The sequence below is a fragment of the Natrix helvetica genome (assembly GCF_964273705.1).
Source record: "Natrix helvetica genome assembly, chromosome: 1".
Lineage (NCBI taxonomy): Eukaryota > Metazoa > Chordata > Lepidosauria > Squamata > Natricidae > Natrix > Natrix helvetica.
In genome coordinates, this window is record NC_138548.1 from 264,418,625 (window position 1) to 264,424,624 (window position 6,000).

Here is a 6,000-nt window from a genome sequence, read left to right on the forward strand (position 1 = left end):
TGAGGGGGAGCTGGACCTTGCAGGGATAACAGAGACCTGGTTGGGCCACGAGGGTGGTTTACCCCTCGTGGAAATGTGCCCACCAGGTTTCCGTGCATTCCATCAGCCTCGGGCCCTGGGTAAGGGTGGTGGGGTGGCGGTAGTTATACGGGAAGGTCTAGAGCCGAGGGAGTTCACTGTTCCTCAGATATCCGGGTGTGAGTCCCTTGGTGTGAAATGGGGCTCAGGGAGGCAGTTGGGCTTGCTGATTGTATACTTGGCTCCTCGCTATACATCAGCGGCCCTGCCCGAGCTCCTCGAGCTGATCTCGGAGACGGCGGTTGAGATCCCCAGGCTTGTGGTTATGGGGGATTTCAACCTGCCGTCAACGGGAGCAGCGTCTGAGGTGGCTCGGGAGTTCATGGCTTCCATGACAGCCATGGGCCTGACCCAGTTAATTCAGGGCCCCACACACGAAGCTGGCCACACATTGGACCTTGTTTTTGTATCTGAGCAGTGGACGAGTGATCTGGGTATAGGGGACTTTGTTGTTACACCCCTGTCATGGTCAGATCACTCATGTCTCCGGCTGGACTTCCCTGGCGCTACCCCCCACCGCGAGGAGGCGGGACCAGATGGTCCAAGCTGGTACCGCCCCAAGCACCTGATGGAGCCGGATAGGTTCCAGACGGAGCTTTGGCCATTACCTGTAGCCCTGACCCGCGCTCGGTCAGAGGACCTAGCGGCCGCCTGGAATAGGGCGGCGGCTGGGGCCTTGGACCGGGTTGCGCCTTTGCGACCTCTCCTGCAGCAGCGACCCACCCGGGCTCCTTGGTATACCAAGGAGCTGAGGGTGATGAAGCGCCATAGGAGATGTCTAGAGAGCAGGTGGAGGTCCTCACGCTCCGAATCTGATCGAACACAGGTAAGAGCCTACTTACGGACCTACCTTGTGGCATTAAGGGTGGCCAAATGTAGACATTGTGCCGCTCTTATTGCGTCCGCGGATAACCACCCTGCCGCCCTGTTTAGGGTGACCCGCTCCCTCTTGTCACAGAGGACGCAGGGGGCACCCTTGCAGGGCAGAGCAGAGCAGAGGAGTTTGGGGAATATCTGCAGGATAAAGTCGCTCAGATCTGGAGCGGGTGGGCCCCCCTCAGTGGACCGGACGGGCCGCCAACAGCGAGTCTTGTGAGACCATCCTGGGAGGAGTTTGATTCTGTTGCCCCCGAGGATTTGGATAGGTTGCGTGGACGGCTGCGACCCACCACATGTTTAATGGACCCGTGTCCCTCCTGGTTGGTACTGGCATCTTGGGAGGTGACCCGAGGCTGGCTTCTGGGCCTGGTGAATGCCTCATTGGGTGAGGGATCCTTACCAACCGCCTTGAAGGAGGCGGTGGTGAGGCCCTTACTTAAGAGGCCTTCACTCGACCCAATGGAGCTAGCTAATTATCGTCCAGTCTCCAACCTTCCGTTTCTAGCGAAGGTTGTTGAGAATGTGGTGGCGCAGCAGTTTCCACGACACCTTGACGAATCCGAGTATCTAGACTCACGCCAGTCCGGCTTCCGACCCAGGCACAGCACAGAGACAGCCTTGGTCGCGTTGGTTGATGATCTCTGGAGGGCCAGAGATAGAGGTTGTTCCTCTATCCTGGTCCTATTAGACCTCTCGGCGGCTTTTGATACCATCGACCATGGTATCCTATTGCGCCGGTTGGAGGGGATAGGAGTCGGAGGTACCGTTTTGCGGTGGTTCGGCTCCTACCTCTCCGACCGGAGGCAATGTGTGTTGACGGGGGGACAGAGGTTGACCCCGAGGCCACTCACTTGTGGAGTGCCACAGGGGTCGGTCCTCTCGCCTCTCCTGTTCAACACATATGTGAAGCCGCTGGGTGAGATCATACGTGGTTTTGGGGTTTAGTATCACCTCTACGCTGATGATACTCAGCTGTATATTTCAACCCCAAACCACCCCAACGAGGCTGTCGAAGTGATGTCCCGGTGTTTGGAAGCCGTCGGGGTCTGGATGGGGGACAACAGACTTAAACTCAACCCAAGACTGAGTGGCTGTGGCTACCGGCACCTCGGTTCAGCCAGCTGATTCCATCGCTGGCCATAGGGGGCGAACAATTGCCCCCTATGGAACGGGCGCTCAATTTGGGCGTCCTCCTTGATGCCCGGCTGTCAATGGATGACCATGTGGCAGCCGTGGTGAGGGGGGCGTTCCACCAGGTTCGCCTGGTGCGCCAATTGCGCCCCCTACTGGACCGGGATGCCTTACGCACGGTCACTCATGCGCTGGTGACGTCCCGCCTGGATTACTGCAACGCTCTCTATATGGGGCTGCCCTTGGGACGCGCCCGGAGACTGCAGTTAGTTCAGAACGCAGCCGCGCGGGCTGTGATGGGGAGTACGAGGTACTCCCACGTAACACCTCTCCTGCGCGAGCTGCACTGGCTACCTGTGGTTTTTCGGGTGCGTTTCAAGGTGCTGATTACCATCTTTAAAGCGCTCCATGGCACGGGACCTAGTTACTTGCGAGATCGCATCCTCCTACATACATCCCTGCGGCCAATTCGCTCACACAGGGAGGGACTTCTCCTGGTGCCGTCCACTAGGCAATGCCAACGGGCGACACCAAGGAGTAGGGCCTTCTCTGTGATGGGCCCAACCCTCTGGAATGACCTCCCCCCCGACATTAGAACCACTTCTGACCTCCGCTCCTTCCGGCAAAAATTGAAGACCCACCTGTTCCGATTAGCAGGCCTGGCATAATTACAACTGTCCCTCCTGGCAAATGTATTATCATCTGGTTATTTTAGGGGTTTTTTAATTTATTGTGTCTATTTTAGGGGTTTAAAACTTATATTTATATTAGCTTTGTACAGTTCTTTTAATTGCATTTTAACCTCCTCCATGCCAACTGTACATATTTAAGTTTTTATTGTATTTTGTTATATTCTGTATGACTGTACACCGCCCCGAGTCCCTTTTGGGAGAGGGGGCGGTCTAGAAGCATCAAATATAAATAAATAAATAAATAAATAAATAAATAAATAAATAAATAAATAAATAAATAAATAAATAAATAAGCATCACCATGGTCATGTGATAAAAAATAATGTGCTTGGCAACTGGCATGTACTTATGACTGCCCAGGGATCATGCAATAATCATTTCTGACCTTCCCAGACAGCTTTCAACAAGCCAAGTCAATGTGGGAAGCCAGATTCACTTAGCAACCATATGATTAACTTAATAAGTGCAATGATTCACTTAACAACTGTGGCAAAAAAGGTTGCAAAATGGGGCATAACTCACTTAACAGCTGTCTTGCTTAGCAATGAAAATTTTAGGCACAATTGTAATTGTAAATTGAGGACTATCTGTATAATAAAATTAAGGATGTGTTTATGCTTAAACTTAAACCTTCTCATGGAAGTTAGCATTTTGTACAAAAGAGTTGTAAAAAGAAGTTTAAAATAATTTTATTTTTGTGTGGGAAAAACTACCTGATTTCACAGTAGATGAAACAACGATGAGGTATATTTCTTTGAAAGTGATTGACAGTACATTTACTATTTGTATAGAACTTTAAAGAGAAAGTAATATCCAAGCACTTCTGCAGTAATATAGTTTCTTTTGGATTTTACAGAACAGTATCAGTCATCTTATGTCCAAGGAAAAACAGTGTTTAATCTTGACAGAAATGAATTACTTGATATGGGACAGCTGCATTTTGCCTGATACTCATTGGAAGCTTTCCCAGGAAGATGAGGAACTAACAAATAGATTTCATCAAAATCTGAGATTGAAGGAAATGAAATGTTAGATATGAAAACAGTAATGTCTCTGAAATGTACTGAACAAACAGAAAGCCCTACTGGGTGACAATCCAATGTTAAAATAATTTGCCTACTGCTAAATACTCCTGAACTAGCAATTAGTTTATTATGATAACCATAATAAATATCAATGTTTTAACATGTCAAAATATACCAGTGAATCCTTGCAATTATTAATGATTTTTTTAAAATAATCCAGATAATCTGTGTAATTATTTATGCCTAATATACTAGTGCTAATTAACTAGCATTCTTTACATTTACCACACACTTAACATATAGCTTCACATCGAACTCATTCAATTATGTTAATTCCCTTTCCCCTTTTATTGCTTGAAAACTAATGCTGTGTCAAAATCTGCCTTCAGTTTCCTGATCAGATTCATGAAAAGATCTTCCTTCACAATGGATTCTTAGCAATTTCTTTCTTGTTTTTTTAACAAACAAGTTTGAAGAACTTTGTTTGAAAAAAAAATAGATGATAGACAAGTAGGCATATACGCACATATACAAATATATCTTCGAAGATATATTTGCTTTTGAACCTAATTTGGAGTTTGGTTTAACATTTCTTGTGATAGCAAAGAATGGCATAGAAGAGCAATAACAGTAAAAATAACAACGTGTCCTTAACTGAAGGAACAGTAAAAATAACAATGTGTCCTTAACTGAAGAATTTCTGGGTTCTTTTAAGGCTGTCTCTGTGTGTATGAGTGCATGAGAAAAAAAAGAAAGAAAAGAAAGAAAGAATGAGGGAGGGGGGTAACCAATGACAGAATACAAGCGATTTTACTTGATAGCTGCCTCATTGTGTGAATGCCATTGCCACTTGGAGCCCTGTAAATGGAAATTTCTTAGTCAACAAAGCGTATGAGTCTTTACAATATCAGGCAAGGGTTCTATTATTTTTTCTTCATTCCATCCAATTTCTTTTTAGGGAAAAAAAAGGGTTAATGTTCTACTTCCATATATTGAGTTTGGGCCCAATTCTTTAAAGCACATATTCATATCTATAATACCAAGTAGGATCATAATGCCAGAAGAGCTTTTATAAAGAAGTCACTTAGAAGCCTCCACTTGGCATATGCTGCCTGCATTTGGTCAAGGATTGTGTACTTCAACTATCTTTCTTCTTTGAAAGTTCAATAATGGCTATACTTTGGTTCTCCTTTTTGTTCCTGCTTTGCTTGAGGGTCAGGCTCAGGTCAAGTCCTGACTATTATTTGTATAGCAGTGAAAGCACACATTGAACAGAAAGCGGAAAATTGCAATAAATGTCATTGCTTTAGGTACCAGGAAAGATTTTACATATATCTATATCTATCTATCTATCTATCTATCTATCTATCTATCTATCTATCTATCTATCTATCTATCTATCTATCTATCATCTAGCTATCTAAATATATTGAATATTTTAAAAAGCAGTTGTTCTCCACTGTTCCCTCTCCCTCCCTCCCTGTCTCTTACACACACACACACACACACACACACACACACTTTTAGTTGTCCTCCAATGCATGTCAGTGTTTTTATTTATTTTATTCCTCCACATGGCTTGCATATTTTTTTTTTCAAAATGAAGTGTTTGTCTAAAAATCTATAAGTATAAAAAAAACTTCTAAGTTGCCATTTTTATTTAGTACTTTTTTTTAGTTAATGGAATTCTAGAGATAAGTAAATCAATGACAAAAGCATATTTGTTGTCCTTGTCATGCTATTTATAGCATACAAGCATAAATACTATTTGAAAATATTTTGTTTTGTGGACAAATAATTTCAGGCTTATACCCTCCTGGAATAATATTTTTGTGTGAAAATGTTAATAGCAAATTTTTGCATAACATTATTCATAGACCAAATACAATGCAGCATCATTTATTAGGTTCAGCTACTTTGTTCTACACAAACACACACAACATACACACAGATATGCAGATAGTTGTATCCAATCCACTTCTAATGATAGTGGTTTACAAAGCATAGGATAAGATTATAAACTTGGAATGTTTGAACATACGACTTGCTAAACCTTTCTTCTAAGTTAAACTAACTACACATTTTTTTTGATTTTCAGATAAATGATCATTCCTTCTCCAAAGCATGCATGGACACATAGATACATAGATACATAGATACATAGATACATAGATAGATAGATAGATAGATAGATA